Here is a 19,645-nt window from a genome sequence, read left to right as displayed (position 1 = left end):
CTGAACTTCTCAAAAAGAAACTCTGTTCATCCCCCAGCTATTAAAAAAAGACCTAAACCTTTCTCTCCGCCCACATAAGGACATAGCTGACTCTTTCTTCTTTACTGGTGCCCTTTGGAAATCTACTGCATGTCAATCTGCACTTTTGTTTAAACTTCTCAGATGTTTCTATGGCATCATCGGATGCTGGAGCTGTGAGTTCATTGCCGAGTTGGCCATTTTGTTTTTGCAGAAATCACTCAGTTTATCTCCCTTTCTCTCTGCCACTAATTTCAGTTGATTTTTCCGAATCTAATTCAGCATAAAATGTGCTTCAGATAATTAGGTTTTTCTCACAGATACCTGTTGCCATCAAATTATGTCCTGTAGTTCGCAGAAGTTTGAAATAATCAGATTTTACAGATACAGGAGTTAGCAGTAGATGTATTTTTTAAATCTCACCATGTATTGTGGCATACTACATTGAATGATGCATTGTCACTTTGGTACAGTGACTATAGTGCAGATTTGTGCATTGTGGTATTCTGGATATTGTTAAGGTGCTAGATCAGAAACTCAAAGGTATATTATGAAGCCAGTCTAAACCCCAACAATCTTCTATTTTGGCATTAATGTGAGGATAGGATGTTTCACTCTACATGTGATTCTCCTGACGAACTGGGAAGCCTTTTATCAAAACAAATGTTATTTAACAAACAGTTTAATTATAACAAATGCATTAATTTAACCTTCAACAGATGAATAATACATAAACATAACAAGATACAATTCTTAACTGCTAACCTATTGCGATGAGTTCCAATTCAGAAATATTCCTCTTATAGACTTAAACCTCCTCTTTAAAGTTAGTTAGATAAACACAGGCATATTTGTTGTGACTTAGGTTACCAGGCATTGGAGTTTTCAGAAAGCCTTTGAAGAGAGACACTGTTTTCTTCAGACATGATGTGGAGATGTCGGCGTTGGACTGGGATAAACACAGTAAGGAGTCTCACAACACCAGGTTAAAATCCAACAGGTTCATTTGTAGCAAATGCCACTAGCTTTTGGAACTGGCTGTTCCTTCATCAAGTGGATGACTGTGTTCTTCAGACATCACAGACAGCAACTCCCTTTGTTTTTTCAAATGAAACAGAAAACAATGTTTCTTTCTTGCAAGATTAACTCCTCCCATTAAGCACATGACTGTCCCTGTTGATCAACTGAACCAAAACCTCACATGATTCTGCATACCTAGTCTAAAACCCCCACAGAACCTAAATAAACAAAAGGCCCATTAACTCCACACAGCAACACATTCAATTATTAACTTGCATTAACTTGCAGCAGTGGAAAAAGATGTAACTACAAAGCTTTTATTTAATTTGTACAATTTGCTAGTCACCTGTAAATAAGACCTGATTACCATTCCAGCTCAAATTAATTTGATTTGATGAGCAGAATCCGCAGTTTTCTGCAATCTGCTATGCTATCTGCTATCAGTCTTCTTTGGAGAATTAAGAGTAACTAAAAACAAAACAAAATCACTCCAAATTCCACTGCACAATTTGCTGCACAAGGATGCTGAGTGATCAGACTCAATGATGCAGCTTAAGATTCAGGACCAGTTTGTAAACTGCATTTCATTTTCCTGGTTATTGCCCATTAAAACTGTGTCAGATTTCAGCCCATGTGATATCATTTAGGCATTGTGTAGTTTTTGTAAATATGGTCCCAATTTTATCAGCCTCTGATATACAAATTGAACCTCGATGAGACAAAACAGACCTGCACAGATTGCATTGCACTCTGATTGAAATGCTTGATCATTAAACTGATGAATTTTGTCTCATCCTGTAAGGGAGTCTGATACCGGATATCCCCAAGGGACTGATAATGAGATGGCTTCCCTTGTCATTTTAATGCACATATTAATTCTACTGAGTTCTAATTTTCTGATTTAAATAATGATTTCGTCCCACTCTTTTAAGAAACCAGTTCAAAGCATTCAGCAGAGCTAATGTCTAAATTGTTGGCAATATTGCAAATGTGAAAGATTGAAATAAAAGCAGCAAATGCTGGAAATACTCAGCAGGTTAAACAGCATCTTTTTAAAAATTCATTTTGGGCACCCCTGGCTAGGGCAGCATTTATTGCCCACCCCTAATTGCCTTTCAGAAGGTGGTGACGAGCTGCCTTCTTGAGTCATTGCATCCCTGAGATGTAGGTTCACCCACAGTGCTGTTAGGGAGAGAGTTCCAGGATTTTAACCCAGGAATAGTCAAGGAGCAACGATATGTTTCCAATTCAGATGGTAAGTGACTTGAAGGGGAACCCCCAGGTGGTAGCTGTCCCCAGAAATCTGCTGCTCTTGTCCTTCTCCAGGGTGGTAGTCTTGGTTTTGAAAGGTGCTGCCCAAGGAACTTTGGTGAGTTCCTGCAGTGCGTCTTATAGATGATACACACAGCTGCCACTGTTTGTAGGTGGTGGAGCAAATCAATGCTGTATATAGCAATCAAGAGGGTGGCTTTGTCCCAGACGGTGTTGAGCTTCTTTGGGTGTTGTTAAAGCTGCACTCACACACGCAAATGGGGAGTATTCAACGGACAGTGGCAGCAGTGTGTACAATATACAAGATGCACTGCAGAAGTTCAACAAAGTTCTTTCGACAGCACCTTCCAAATCTACGACCTCCAGCACTTAGAGAGACAAGGGCAGCAGATACATGGGAACACCACCACCTGCAAGTTTCTCTCCAAGCCACAAATTTGCCTCTCTTGGAAATATATCACCACTCCTTCATTGTTGCTGGGTCAAAATCCTGACTCTATCTTCCTAACAGCACTGTGGGTGTACCTACATCAGAATCACTGCAGCAGTTCAAGAGGGTGGCTCTGTATCACCTTTGCAAAGGCAATTATGGGATGGGAAACAAATGCTGTTTTTGTCAATGACATTCACATCCCATGATAGAAAAGAAAATCCCACCATGAATTAAAAAACTGGACAAAAATCCTGGGTGGAATTAAATTCAGGTGACAGGCCTCTTTCCTTCCAGGAGGAGAACTGGCAAAATCCAATGTCACTGCCATATTAAGAGTCAGTGAGGCACTAAAACGGACGGCTGCTATCCTTTCCCTGGGGGAGACCTGGAGGGTTGGAAATGCCACTCCCTGAGATCTGCCTGCCAGAGACTGTCCATTGCAGGCAGTGCCAGTGGGAGTGGTGGCAACTGCTGGCAGTTCAGAGGAGCACAATTGTGGGAGGAAAGTGGTGCGGTCCTCATGGCATCCTGCTACCCAATTAAATGCCGCCCAAACTCTGGGGAGGGCATTAAATTCCACTCCTTACAGCCACCAACAATTGTTTAGTATCTAATCAATCATTTTCTCCCACCTCCATCTTCTCCTTTTCTTCGTTATCTGACTCACTATAAATGGAAAACAACCCTTTCCCCAGAGATGCATGCTGCACTGGATGAGCACTGTATCCTTTCACCTTATTGACCTAGATTTCATTCTAACCCAAACTGATAAAATGCAGTCTGTCTATAGACGAGAGGAGTCCTAAGTACGGTGAATTTCGGCTTTCTCAAACAGATGTATGAGGTAAACAGTTATGGAGAACTCTGCTCTAACCTTCATCCAAATCTCAGATAAATATTGCATAAAGTGGGTATTTTCCAGACCTGGATGATTTTTCAGGCTGACCTTGTAAATAAAATTGGGAAATGGATTTCACTCCATAGCCAGCACTTTAATTAGCACAAAATAAAGGCACCAGACTTGAGTTTTAATCGCAAGTGACTATTTCCCTCTATTCCCCAATTTTAGTGAAAAGTAAATGCTGGTATAAAGCAGTTAAAATGATTGAATGCCCAAATAATTTCTTACTAAAGTTACAAGGTAATGTCAGGATGGAAAGAAAATGCTTTAACTCACCGCATTATTCTAGAGTCTGGATAATTGACCCCCAATCTCACAAATATGGTCTATCATTCCTCACTGTAGTCACTGTGCTATGTTCTATTATGGAAAATCAAATGAGCAATGAACAGTCCGACTTTTATGCAATAGGCTACAAAGTGGAATTTACCACCAGTTTAAGGTGAATTTTGAGAAGTAAGAGTAAGCAAGTTGAAGCACCGAAATCCAGTGGGTTTCATTTCTGATAATTAGCTTTGTTTTTTGGCAAGAAAATCCAAATTAATGGGAGGATCACTGCGTCGAGTAAATCTCATGTTTTCCATTGTGCAAAACTTGTTTTTAAACAGAAACTTCGTAACCTTATGATGATACATTTTTTTTAATGTAGTAGAGACAGGTACAATTTTGTCTTAAAAAGCATTTAGACAGTTACATGGGTATGATGGGTATAGAGATGTATGGGCCAAATGCGAGCAATTGGGACTAGCTTTGGGTTTAGAAAAAGGCGGCATGGACAAGTTGGGCCAAAGGGCCTATTTCCATGCTGTAAATCTCTCTGACTCTATGACTCTACTCCTCTCTTTTCTCTACCCCTCTTTTCACTGACAATGAGCATGAGAGGTGATATCTTGGCCAGGCTGCTGCTAATAATGATGTTAACTCACTGCTAGCAGACCAGCCTGAGGTAATTTGGCCTCTGCTTGACATAGGTCATATGGGAAGCCTGTGGCTATTCTGAAAATTATAATGTCACCATCACGATTTTCCCTTCTGCTACTCTTTATTTGCAGGTGAGCATTTTAGATGAAAAGTTACTCACAAGTATTCCAGCTGAGACACTGAAATTTGACAGCTACAGCAAATACACATCCAGATTCCTGAACTGAACTGAATCATTAGCTGATTTTCATCTGCCTGTTTCCTACAAGTAGAGAAGGAGACAATGTACACAGTATGTAAATAAAAAAACTGAAAAGTAAAATTGTTCCTAACAAAAGATCATTTGATCCACAGTGAAATTTGGCACTGACATAAAATCAGCTCTGTGAAATTGTGACAAGGGCTATGATGGCCTATGTGAGGATGTAGCTATGACAGCAAGAATAGGCAGATAAATGGAAGGTGCAGTTTGATGCCATAAAATGTGATTTAATGCATGTTGGTAATAGAAATAGAGACAGGAAATAAACCAGGGCTGTCAAGCGAATAAAAAATCAAACTAATTTTGCAATTAAGATCTTAAATCTCAGTTAATCTTGGTTTTAATCACATATTTAATTGCTACAATTACTGCATTCAGCTTATTCAAGGTTGTTTTAGTTTTGATGCTGTTATTATCATCCAAAAGGCAACTCAGCATTAAAATCCTGGAACATGTACAAGACCACAGATTATGACTCACCTATTGTGTACAATTTGGACACGTTCACATTCACACATTGGACAAGTTGGGCCAAAGGGCCTGTTTCTATGCTGTAAACCTCTATGACTCTATGACTGTAATACAGGAAGGGTACAGAAGCAATGAACAGGAGCATCAAGACTGATTAGGCTCTGACGAAGGGTCATCTAGACTCGAAATATTGGGTCTACTCTCTTCCCACAGATGTTGTCATATTTGCTAAGATTTTCCAGCATTTTCTGTTTTTGATTAGGCTGCTACCAGGAATGAGGGGTTATGAAGACAGGCATGAGAGATCAGTCTTCTTTCATTAAAACTGAGAAGTTTAATGGGATTAGGTTGGGGAGTGGGTGGATAGAACCTGATGAATGCCTTTTTGATTATGAGGGTTACAATTAATAGTGATAAATTATTTCTGCTGGTTAGTAACAAGAGGTGATAAAATATTGCCTGTGAAATATTCTATTCATACATTTTGACCAATTTACCACTCAAAAACATTTGAGAGAAACAAAGAACTGTGGTTCAAACTTAGTTTTATCAAAATGCTTGCAAGTTAAAGAAACAATTCTTACGCAATAAGTTTTCCCCAAAGTAGGCCGAATGCCTGAAAAACACACATGTTATCTGCTCTGGTCAACTGAGCCAGACTGTTAGACATTTCTGTGGCCTTCTTGGGGCAGAGTGGTGGGGTGGGAGCGGCAGTTCCTCCTTCTCAGATACACTGTGCCCAACGGAGAGATTCACCAGTGATTCTTCTGCCAACCCCTCCCCCTCCTGAGACTGGGGCTTCACTGGTTCATCCTGATGATCTTATCCCACTTACCTGAATTCCATGGTTGCAGCGACAATCTTCAGCTTCAGGCCTGCTGCAGTAGCAGCAGTAGCTACAACATCAGGTGGCCCTGCTCTTACTGGGATGAAGCTGAATTCTGACTGTCCAGCAGCTTTCGAAGATAGAATATCCACTCTACAGGAGACATTCCTGTGGGAAATTACCCCTGCAGTAGCCAGAAACCCTAGCATGCCTGATTGGGATTTAATCCGGTTGGGTCCCCTGGATGTGGTACAATCGGCCCTCCAGCTGATGGAGAGACGGTGATCATTAAATTCTGCCCACTGCATGTTCAATGGCTAACAGCTGCTACCTGCTCCAAGTGTCTACGTGTGTGATTGTGTGGGGAGAAGGAAGCAGCCTGAACTTAGCGTGTTCAATGTACTTTTATACAAGATTCTTGGGGTAGCAATCAACATTAAATAAAGAATGATTTATGTTCATAGAACATCTCTCCTGACCTGAGGATGTCCCAGAGAACTTTAAAGCCAATGATGTAATTTTGAAATGTGTGCACCAAAGTCCACAATCACTAGATGATCTCGTTTTAGCTGTTGTTTAGAGGGATAAATATTGGCCAGAAGAATGAATTATAAAAATAAGAACATCATTTCTCTTTCTTAGCTTCAAGACATTGAGTGTGATTGTAGCAACAGTATTGGTCCCAGCTGAGTTCAGTGAGTTCAGAATGCAACAAAGTTCAGATATGCCAGCTTCCTGTGTGATGATTTATTGCAATATGTTGTGTGGACATTTGCCCATTGAGGAAGGGACTACACTTAAAATGATTTACAAATTGTAACTGTGTCTGCTAGTCAGAAACAAATAGGAGAAGGATAAACAAGTTGTCTTAGACTGAGGTAATCATGAATTTCTAAATACATAATGCATATATAGCAATCTATACCTGTGGGCAATACAGTAATCTCTCAACATGTATTGCAATTATCAAATTAACTTTATCAACGTTTATTTCTCCACAAGGGTGGAACATTCCTTCTTTGAACAAGGAAAACACAAATCTACCTGTTCATATTATTCTTGGGCGGCATGGTAGCACAGTGGTTAGCACTGTTTCCTCACAGTGACCTGGATTTGATTCCTGGCTTGGGTCACTGTCTGTGTTGAGTTTGCATGTTCTTCCTGTGTCTGCGTGGGTTTCATCCAGGTGCTCCAGTTTTCTTCTACATTCTGAAAGATATGCTGGTTAGGTGCATTTTTCCCAAACAGGCGCTGGATTGTGGCAACTAGGGGAATTTCACAGCAACTTCATTGCAGAGTTAATGTAAGCCTTACTTGTGACTAATAAATAAACTTTAAACTTTTCATTCGTCCACTTGATTGTCAATATTCTCGGAGGTGTCTGGATCTCACGTCCATTCCATATTGAGGTGACAATACTAACACCGCAATCAGCCGCAGTGTCCACAGATTTGCTGTGGTTGTTCACACACACACAGAGGAAAACTTAGGGAGGGGGGGAATGGACTTCATAAAATGGCAACACTCCCCTACCAAAAAGAATCGTAACGGAAAAAACAATTGGGAATGGTTCAGACATGATGCTAAGAAAAATAAGAGTCATATTTATGAGTAATCAGCTTGGTTCATTTGAAAGTAGCAGAATGAAACCAATGCAGACTTAATTTATCTCTCATCCTTCTCCTGAAGGGCCTGTTGCACAAAAACGGCATCAGTTATATTATCACATTGGTGCTTTAATGACATTGATATTCTTCATGTGTAAACCTGAAGAGTGCTGGGCTATTTAACCAGAGGGTGCATATCAGACAAGTATAATTCTACATAGGCAAAATACTGCGAATGCTGGAAACCTGAAATACTAACAGACAATGTTGAAAATGCCCAATAGGTCAGGCAGCTTCCTCAGAGAAATAAACATTTAACATTTCAGATTGATGACCTTTTGTCAAAACAGACTGGAAAGTGAAGGTTAGCTTTGTGGTTAGTGCTGAATCAAATGGCCTGAGCTGGAGTAGTTGTTAATGAGCTATAACTTGCCCGAGTGTCTTTAATGTAAGGCTAGCAAAAGTCTTGTGTCTAGTGATGCCTGCTATTAAATGTAGGCATGGAGATACTAGAGGAGGACAGAATTTTACATAGGCAAAGATCTGGCAAATGGAGCATAATGTGGGAAGGTATGTCATTGGTTATTCTGGCAGGAAGAATAAAAATAAGTATTTAATCTAAATGGTGAGAGATTGTAGAGCTCTAAGAGCTCTAATCTTTGTGTTCTGGTGCATAAATCACAGAAGATTAGTCTGCAAGTCCAGCAAGTAATTAGGAAAGCTAATAAAGTGTTCTTGTTTATTGTGAGGGGAATTGATTACAAAAGTAGGGAGGCCATGCTACAATTGTACACATGATGTGGATGTGCCGGCGTTAGACTGGGGTAAACACAGTAAAAAGTCTGACAACACCAGGTTTTAGTCCAACCGATTTATTTGATAGTAAACTCACAAGCTTTCGAGGGGACTCCCTCTTCGTCAGGTGAGCTGACGAAGATGGAAACCTCGAAAGCTTGTGCGTTTACTATCAAATAAATCGGTTGGACTAAAACCTGGTGTTGTCAGACTTTTTACAATTGTACACGGCATTGGTGAGACCAAATCTGGAATATTGTGTGCAGTTTGGTCTCCTTATTTGAGGAAGGAAATAAATGCGTTGGAAGCAGTTCAGAGAAGGTTCACTAGGTTAATAACTGGAATGGTTGGGTTGTCTCACGAGGAAAGGTTAGAGAAGCTAGACTTATATCAGCTGTTTTTTAGAAAAGTAAGAGTGATTTGACTGAAGCATATATAATCCCGAGGGGTCTGAGAGAAGATGTTTCCTGTAGTGGGATAATCTAGAGCTAGATGTCACTGTTTAAAAATTATGGGTCACCCATTTAAGACAGAGATGAAGAGAATTATTTCTCTCAAACAGTTGAGTATTAGGAGCTCTCTTCCTCAAAAGACAGTGGAAGCAGAGTTTTTACACATTTTCAAGGCAGATGTGGGCAGTTTCTTGATAAGTAAGAAGTCTCACAACATCAGGTTAAAGTCCAACAGGTTTATTTTGGTTCATGAGCTTTCAGAGCACTGCTTCTTCATCAAGCAAGTCACTCACCTGATGAAGGAGGAGTGCTCCGAAAGCTCGTGATTCCAGATAAACCTGTTGGACTTTAACCTGGTTTGCTCAGGCTTCTCACTGTGCCCACCCCTGTCCAACTCCACATCTTGATAAGTAAAGTAGTGATAGGTTATCAAGGGTTGGCAGGAATGTGGAGTTGAGGTTACAATCAGATCAGCCATGACAGTATTGCATGGCAGAGCAGGCTTGAGGGGCTGTGTGGCCTACTCCTGCTCCTATGTATATGCTTGTTTACTTCCATTGCTTTCTGTTTCACTTCTCGGGCGGGATTATCCCAAAAGCAAAAAATCCCATCCGAGATCAACGGACCTTTACATGGTCTGCCCCCTACCCACTATGATCCCTGTGGCTGGCAGGATGGAAAATTCCGCCCCCCCCCCCCCCCCCCCCCCCCGCCCCACTCATCTTCCCCCTTCATTTCCTTGCTGCTGTTCTTGTTTAAAGCCTGTTACATTCTAAATGTTTCCAGTTCTGACAGAAGGAAGCTGTTAACTCCTTTCCACAGATGCTGCCTGAGCTGCTGAGCATTTTGAACATTTTCTGTTCGTAATTCTGATTTCCAAGATTCACAGTATTTTGCTTTTGCAGAATTTTGCGTGCCTGGGTTGAATAGCCCAGCACTGTTCAGGTTTACACATGAAGAATATTAACTTCATTAAGACGCCAAAGTGATAGAATTGATGCAGCTTTCACGCAACAGCCCTTCAGGAGAAGAATGAAAAATACATTAAGTTTAACCTCTATTCCTGAGCACATGAAATGCAAAGTAAAATGGCAGAAAGTATCTCCCGAGTGCAAAACGAACGATACTTATTATAACATAATTGGAAGAAAGTATAGAGCCACATTGATTCTTTAAGCCAAATTGCCATTTAAGTAAATGTAAAATAAAATGCCAAACTGAGAAAAAAAATCTACTGCAGAAATGCAATGGCAGCGCTCAGAGGATTCAAATGTACCTGTCTATGGAAGCGCCTAAGCTTAGGGTAAACCCCTAATTAAAATCAGACATTGCAATTGTGATGAGATAAGAGATAATGAAATAATACCTTAATTCACTTAAACTTGTGCATGTATGCATGTCTGAAGTTTACATCTGTTCTAACACATTTAGATTCTTGCTTAATAGGTTAAAGGTGAGTCACAGTGGAACATGTTGGATGGGCCCCTGTGCTGGTAGACAGTGAGTGGGCAGTCTGGTGGATTTTGAAGAGGAGGGAGAGATAACTGCAAGTTCCTGTTTTCTGCCCAGTGCTAGACTTGTTCAGAGCAATGAAAAGCCTTGTGGCACATGCAGGATGTGGCCACAGCAGTGTTGCCATGACATGGAACATGCTCTTGGCTGTCACTTCCACTAGATTTTATTACTGTTATCATTTATCAAAACTTGAACGCCCTGCTGAAAATAAAAGTCCCATTCAATCACATTTTCCACTGGAAACAGCTCAGCACAACGTGTAGCTGTTCAATGAACTGAACTGTTTGAACAGTGATTTGCATAGTTAGTCCCCAGCACCACGTCAGGGTAGCTGTCAAGGGAAAGAATATCAAGTACGCAGGCTCATGGAGTGCTTTGCATGTCACAAGGCGTCCTTTCGTCAGTATGGAAATTAGATTGACCTATCATATCCAGCATTAAACAATGCCAATGGAATGTTATACATGTTGCCATCCTTGAGGTACAGTGTCATTCGTGCCAGCTCAGCTTCAGCGGAGGTTAAAACCTGTTTTTAAAACAATCAGCACGATCAGGTGAAAACGGATTCTGGGAATCAGAGAAAGATTTTTCTTGTGAGTTGTGGCCTCTAGTTTTCATTTTCTCTGAACCACCTACACCAAGGTAGACCATAGAACTTCCTTTCAATTACAACCACATTTTCTCAACATCAATACCACCGTCAATACCACCAATTCCAATCCTTGTTAACTTCCATCCCCAAATGCAGGGATACGCAGAGCCAGGTGTTTTGAGCTTGTTGTTGCAATGTTGCTGCAATTTTACAAAAAGCATCCAACTTGTTCAATTCAGAAATTACTATGTTATAAAGCATGCAAATCCATAAGCATTAGACTTTCAGTAATAAATAATGTGCATTAATATTTTATACGTTGATTCTAAAATTCACATTACTAAAAATGCTTCTTCAACACCTTGCCTTTTTATTGCAACAGAGATTGTGAGAAGTTTAATTGTTTTCCCACCTTAGCTTTGTGGTTTGTCACAGCACTACTGAGGTAACAATTTAAAATGTCAAAATGCAAAACCCATGGCTTGATATGGTGCCTTGTAGCATGCATCTTAGCTTTGCAAACATTGACCCAAAATTTCCTGTGGCAGGGCAGTGAGCTGCTGTTAGTTATACTTGCCCTTGCACAGTAAATGTCAATGATACTTGATGCTGCAGGTTGCTGGAAATAATAGTGTGGTACCTAGAGGGTACCTGAGAGCTAAGTGAATACAGCACGACATGCATTTTCCCATGCCACGCATCATTGATATTGAATGGCACACGTTAATCCTTTTGAGTACTGACCGTCTTTCAAAATTTGCACATGTGTAAACTGCGAAAGTGATTTTTCTTTAATTAGATAGGAAATTCATTGTGCTCCCCCAAGGCACAATGGGCTGGGTGGACATTTTCTTACCCAAGTGGATTTAAATCGTGAAATTAACAGCGCAAGGAATGAGAAGGAAGAGTAAACTAAGATGGGGGGATTCAATGTCAAATCAGGCACAGAAAGAGAAATAAAGCGAAGAAAGATTAGATTAAGAATGAGAGATAAAAGAGATGAAAAAAGTGATTTCCCAAATAACTAAAACTTGAGAGAATAAGACTTCATACCTGTAATCATTAATTCACAATTTGGGAGATGTTGACTGGCAGTAATTAACTTTGATCAAGCTGTTAAAAGTAGCTTCATGTGGGAAGTCCACTTTGTATCTTTCATACAACTACAGGAACATTGTGCTGCCCAATGTAGTTGAATGTGGAATCAGAGTGCAAAGTGCCATGCTCTTGAAAACACCTTTTCAATTCCCATGTTGAATTGTGAACCTGCCCTCATTGTTTTGATTTTGCACAAAAATAATACCAAATGCTACCTGTAAAGAAAGTTAACTATAAATTTGGAACCATGACCTAAAAATTAAAGTTTTTGTAGTCTAACATTCAAAAAGAAGAGGACCTCAATGTTAACATCTCTCCTATACCTCACATCTCATACCCGATAATAGCTCCCCCCCACTCCCACCCCATGATCAACCAAACTGCTCATTTAGTCAACCTGGTTGTGGGGGGAGGAGGGGGGATAATATTAAGATATTAAGACTGGCAGGCCCTCCCTGTCCTTCACTTTGCTGAGTTCTCCGGAAGATTTTGGCTTTACTCGCTCAGGAACAATTAACTGCTTTCTCATGTAGCTCATGCAATATAAATTAGTGCTCTCTTTACTATTGGTATTCTTGTGTCTGTCCTGATGAATGCAAGACAATAAGCTTCAATGGTATGCCTCTTTTTTAGCAATCACTGTATTGTTTAAGATGCTACAATCTTGTAGAGGTTGAAAACTTTTAAAAAGAGATTTGAATTCCCAGTGACTGAGTCAATGGATTACATGACAATATTTCATGTTTTAAGACTTTTACTGTAACAAACACACTAAAATGAACGTAAGCTAATTATTACTTAGCAGGCAATTAATGCATTCAACTAAGAAGAGCATCCCTTAGTGACTTTTTAACAGAGCTGGATACATCATGTTGTGTTTATATGGTGCTTTCAAGAAACTTAACCTGGATAATTCAAGTTCAAATACTTCCTGGTATTTCAGCTGGCTCGCTCCTCCCTGCCATATCAGGGTGAACCTTCTAGTGTCCTTTGCAAAAGAAATCTCCTTCACTCAATCTTCTGAGCATAATCGAATGGACTTCCAGCTGCAAGGTCCATTTTGGTGATTCCCTGGTTCTTAATTGTCCTTGTCCGTTCCACTTTCTTTTTCAGAATGGAAAGCAAACTTTTACAAGCATCTTGCTTTCACAACTGTGTCTCCTCTGCTTTGCATACACAGCAATATCTCTGGCAGCAGTAAGGCCAACTGCCATTTCCCTTGTCTCCATATATGTTAAAAAATGCACCTTATTTTCAAGAGGACTTGAACTGGGCCTCCTGTCCCCATGGTAACAAGATCACATGGATTTATCCCCAAGCAGATGTAGTAAATGTTTACATGTCCCACCCCAGTATTCCATTTTATCTTGAATTGAAGGGGACAGGTTAACACATAACCATTTTACAAAGCCTCACAATCGAAATAAGGAGGATTAAATAATTTGATTGGGCAGGGAGAGAAAAAACATTTTCTCTGGTGGTGTGTCCAGTTCAAGGGAGCATAATCTTTAATTGAGAGCTTGGCTGTGTAGGGGTGGTGTCTGGTAACACTTCTTCACACAAAAGATAGTAGAAACCTGGAACTCCATCCACTAAAAATCTCTTGAAGCTAGGCCAGATGAAAACTTCAAAACTGGGATTGGTTATTTTTTTGTCAGACAAGAGTACAAATGGCTATGGAATCAAAGCAGCATGATGGAATTAAGATAATGATCAGCCATGATCAAATTGGATGACAGAATAGGTTTAAGAGACTGTATGAGCTAATGCCTTTTCCTAGATTCTGAATACACTAGTAAAATGAAGATATTAAAACTATTTGATTTCCTGTGGGGCATGCTTGGCAGTAATAGGAACAGTTTCATTTACCTCAAACCACAAGCTGATGTTCCGTCATGTGAATATTCATAACTGACTTCATTTGGGTTTCATGTCACTGTTTGTGTGAAATTACCTCAAACGTGGATGGAATGATAGTGAGTTACACTTTACTTTAAAATAATTACACTTGTGATTCCCATGTTTAAGATTTTATCACAATGTACTATTGTGACGTCTGATGCAGTGGCCAGCATGCGCGTTAATTGCAGTTCCTTGTTCTGCTCTGTTACTTTCAATTGTTGGGCGGCACAGTGGTGAGCACTGCTGCCTGACGGCACCAGGGACCCAGGTTCGATTCCTAGCTTGGGCCACCATCTGGAGTCTGCATGTTCTCCCCGTGTCTATGTGGATTTCCTCCGGGTGCTCCGGTCTCCTCCCACAGTCTGAAAAACATGACGGTTAGTGCATTGACCATGCTAAATTCCCCCTCAGTGTATTCAAACAGGCGCTGGAATGTGGCAACTAGGGGGATTTTCACAGTAACTTCATTGCAGTATTAATGTAAACTTGTGAAACTAATAAATAAACTTCAAAATAATTTACTGTTCCAAGCTTATAATGCACCCATAGGAGAAACCCTCTCTGTTACTAGGAGAAACTGGAGAACTGTACCGTCTGTTTTAGAGCAGTTAGATCTACAGAGATTTGAGGATTGATATTAAAAATTGATATGAGAATGGCATCTGTCCATTTCCAGAGATGATGGACCTCACCCAGGGTGAATGTCACTTTTGAATAGAACATGGTCTGTTGTGACTGTAGAGGCTAATTCATAAGTGGCAGTCACTTCCATAGCTAGTACAGATGAATAGAATTGGCCTGAGGTCACTTTTCGATCATCCGGTCGTTTCTTTTGTCCGCTGTTTTTTCCACGCTCTTCCTGACTGCTTGTCCTCAGGCACTCCAATCAGCAGTGAAGACTTTCCAATCCCAATCAATTTGAAGTCTCACTTACAGTAGTCCTTGTATCACAGGCAAGGCCAGACTTACCCCTGATGTCGTGCTGCTCTCCCACTACCACCCCATTGCTCCTCATGTGCCCGATGACAAACTGTGGCACTTCCATGCCCATTCACCGCTATATACTGTATAAACTGTTTATACAGTCGGATGTATAAAAACGTCTTACATCATAGTTTTACTTCAGGTTATTATTAAATTCATGAATTTCTGTCGAGGTGGGTAGTAGTGTCTCATTGACAGACAGACAGGTTGACTGATAGATAGTCAGTCTAGTAGGAAAACCTTCCCCACTTCACTGATGGGTTTCAGCTCAAAAACAATCCAAAGCCCAAGGGTGGCCAAGCCGACACGCCAACCGGCAACATTGTACAAATCCATTCAAACAGCAGTTTACAATGGGCAACTTAATCACTACATAAAGAAGTTAATCACTAAAAATTAACCATTGTTTCAATGAGTCGTACCCCACTGAGAAACCAGGACGTTTGAGCCAGAACTAATATTCAGTCAGCTAAAACTGAAACCCTTTAAGCTCAAACCAGGTTTGGAAACCTGCAGCAAGGAAACAGGCCTCTACAAATCTCCAATTATGTGTTTGATAAACCATACAATCATGAGGAAGTCTTCCATCGATTCTGCAGTCTGTAATACTTAATGCAGTGAAAAGATGAGTTAGAAAAGCTGGAAAGAGTTCCTCAGGCACCTGGTGCTTGATGGGGCATTTAAAATATTTATTGGTTTTAAACTGTATAACATAATAAGAGGTTACCTGATAGAGCAGATCTGTTAGCCTTTATAGGAAGGGGTATAGAGTATAAGAGCTGGAGTCTAATGTTGCAGTTGTATAGAACATTGGTTAGGCTGCATTTAGAGTACTGCGTCCAGTTCTGGTCGCCTTACTACCAGAAGGACATGGAGACTCTGGAGAGAGTGCAGAGGAGGTTTATCAGGATGTTGCCTGGTATGGAAGGACTGGGTTATGAGGAAAGATTGAGCAAACTGGGGCTGTTTTCCCTTGAAAGTCGGCGACTGAGGGGGGATCTAATAGAGGTATATAAGATTATGAAGGGTATAGATAGAGTAAACAATTGTAAGCTATTTCCTATGTTAGAGACACACAGTACGAGGGGCCACGGGCTTAGGGTGAGGGGGGAGAGGTATAACATGGATATTAGAGGGAGGTTTTTCACACAGAGGGTTGTGGGGGTATGGAATGCTCTGCCAGGCAAGGTGGTGGAGGCAGGCACGCTGGAGTTGTTCAAGAGTTACTTAGACAGGCACATGAGTGGGTTGGAGATGGGAGGATATAGGAGATTGTTATAAATAAGGTTCATTAGCATTGGGACGTCCCTGATAACGTATAAGGATGTGGAATGATACTGATGTTTTTCTCTTTTAATTCACAGGTTTTAAGTCGGTCCGCCTTGTTGTCCAATGGGGGGCATACACGCGATGGATCGTACTAGGGCTGCTCTTGGATGTTCGAGAATAGCCTAGTACTTCATGTCGTTAGTGTGCGCTTAAACTGGACCAGATGCTGGGCAACACGACAGCTCAGTGACTATCACCGATTGCTGTGCAGACACATGGATTTGGGCCAGTGTCTGTGGGAGTTTGCGCATTCTCCCCGTGCTTGCGTGGGTTTTTTCCAGGTGCTCCCGTTTCCTCCCACACCCCAGCTATTAGGCTGATTGGAGGTAATAAATTGTCCCTAAATTAGTTTCCCTCAATGTGGAATGCCATAAACAATCGATAAGGGTCATGGGTAGAGGGGGAACTGGTAATGTTAAAATGGCGGCAAGGGCTCGTTGGGCCGAAGGGCCTGTTTCCCGGGCTGTTTTTGTTCTATGTTCTCTGAGAGAAGTTCCTCCTCAACTCTGTTCTAAACTGACTCCCCCTTATTTTGAGGCTGTGTCCTCTAGTTCTGGTTTCCTTTCTAAGTGGAAAGAATCTCTCTACCTCTACGCTATCAAGCCCCTTCGTTTTCTTATATGTCTCTACAAGATCTCCCCTCAGCCTTCTAAACTCTAACGAGTACAGGCCCAATCTACTCAATCTCTCCTCATAAGCTAATCCCCTCATCTCTGGTATCAACCTGGTGAACTTCTCTGTACTCCCTCCAAGGCCAATATATCCTTTTGCAAATAAGGGGACCAAAATTGCACACAGTACTCCAGTTGCGGCCTCACCAGTGCCCTGTACAGTTGCAGCAAGACCTCCCTGCTTTTATATTCTATCCCCGTCGCTATAAAGGCCAGCATTCCATTCGCCTTCTTGATCACCTGCTGCCTGTTTCCCGGGCTGTTTCCCGGGCTGTTTTTGTTCTTTTGTTAGTCATTTATCGCCTTGTGTCTAAGGTAGCCTGCAGGTAAATCCTAGTAAATTACCCTCATTCTTATCAATTTTTTAAAGACACAAATGGGAAGCCTGTTGCAAATAGAAATAATCTATATATTCCTTTAAGACATTTATATGTTTGTTGTATTAGTGGTTATTAACACTAAAGCATTATAATTGATCAAATGATTGTTCACTCAGAACTCTTAACCTGGGGAAGGTTTTCATGAATATAACTGCCGCACAGAGTAGTAAATGGGGTTGATTTACAAGTGGTGAGAAAGATGGAAGGTGCACTTGCTGCTATGATTTGGTGGGACATCAACTTAGCTTGTTTACAAGATAATTAACCTGAATTTAACCGCCACAGAATGTCGTTTTTCAGGACGTTTTGTATATAACTAATGGACCATGGGGATCGCGGGCCTTTAGATCCCTGGCTGATTAAAGGCGGTGGGGCAGAGAGGTGATGCCCGTCATGAATACTACGCCCTATCCAAGGAAGATAGAAACCAAAACGCAAGCTTTTCACTAACAACACTGGAAAGCCAGACAGGCTGTGCAAAATAAAAGATGAGATATTCTGAAGCTACTGAAAGAATGAAAATCAAATAGTAGAAAAATAAAGTCATTTACAAGAGAATGTAGACTCTAAAAACTTATGAAAGCTGGTTTGCAATTCTTAATTGTCACACAAGGTTAGTTGTCATGGGTTAAACCTTATAGCATTGTCAAAACAGAATGTTTAACGATGAAATATGTGATTAAAGAGGGAAGAATGTTACTTGTATTGTGTGTAATAGATTGTTAAAATGTTAGTGTTGTAACTTGTAGTTTAATGGTGTTATGGAAAAAACTCCTTACTTTTATAATGCTGTTTTCATTTTTAATGGTGGAGGTGTTGTGAACATTGGACTTTACAAGATGGTTATGTTTTAAAATATCTCCTTTAACTTAAGGTGAAGAGATTGTTCTAGAGAGTGGGGGGATGGTTGCCAAACTAAACCTCTTTTCAGAGACAGGCCCATGTGATCTGGGTACTATCTGGGTGCCAAGCCCAAACCTATTAAGGATCAAGTGACAGTTTTCACATCTTGACATGAGAAAGGAACAACTGCTTTTGGGAGGTAGTCACAGAGACAGAGAGAGAGGGAGGGAGAGAAAGAGGAAGGGAGAATGCACTTATTACTGTGAAGAGAAGGGAAATGCTCATTTTTGTGTTAGCAAACAAGCAAGATGTTAGTGAGAGCCCAGCCAAATGTTCCTCTACCTCCAGTAGTTTTGGCTTTGAGCTTGCTTGGTTCTCAGGAGAATTAGTTGTTTGAGATGATTCTGGATCATTGGTAGAAAATGATTCCATTAGATCCAGGTTTAGCTTGGGCCCTCTCTCTTATCCAAAGCCATTTGGTTGACTTAGACTTGGTTTTTTCCACCTCCTCTAGTTGCTGTACTTTCTATTGCACCGAACAGTTCAGCAGACAAATCAGAACCTGAATCATCAGCCTGAGACGCAGTATGGCCTAGTTTCCCAATTGTCTTCCCCTGTCTTAGCCTCCACCAGCTTTTTGGATGTGTTTGTGATGTGTTTGCCAGCTTATGATCCTGATTCTAATCACAAGCACATACCCACAAAAATGAGAGTATGGGCACAGATGAGGGGTGAGGGACTGATGTGACAGTGCACCTTCTGAGGGCTCCTCCTCAGTTGATGATAGACCCTAGTCTTTTCTTCCAAAGACCTACATGAGAAAACATAAATACTTAGGAGTTAAGGCTTCAAATCTCTTCATCCCAAACATACCTAATGTGGAGCTCCAGGTGTCCTTTGGAGGACTATATGCCTCATCACTCTCTGGGGTTGACACTCCTGTCTCACTATTTGCATTTGTTCAGTTCCCCTGTAAACCAGTCAGTCCGGGGCCTCCTCCTTTACCAGCCTCAGGGAATAAATATTGGGAATGCCTCCAACAGCCCTGACCTCCTTGTTTCTTCAAAAGGTTCATTGGAAACAAACTATGCAGGAGGAAATAGCCTTTCTATAAGGCATCTTCTGACCACAATTTTCACATACCCAACCTCATCCCACGCCTGTCAGGTGAGGCTATTTGTCTGCTTCAGAAAGGTACATTCTCCCTGTGTCTGCATCAGTTTTCTCTGGGTTCTCTGGTTTCTTCCCACACTCCAGCAATGTCTGGGTTAGGTTGATTGGTCATGCTAAATTATCCCTTAGTGCCAGAGGGATTAACAGGGTAAATATGTGGAATTATGGAGATAGGGCCTA

The sequence above is a fragment of the Carcharhinus amblyrhynchos genome, chromosome 2 (genome assembly GCF_965287045.1).
Source record: "Carcharhinus amblyrhynchos chromosome 2, sCarAmb.v2.hapA, whole genome shotgun sequence".
NCBI classification, from domain to species: Eukaryota; Metazoa; Chordata; class Chondrichthyes; order Carcharhiniformes; family Carcharhinidae; genus Carcharhinus; species Carcharhinus amblyrhynchos.
The sequence above is the reverse complement of the archived record's forward strand: the minus strand, read 5'-3'. Positions refer to the sequence as shown.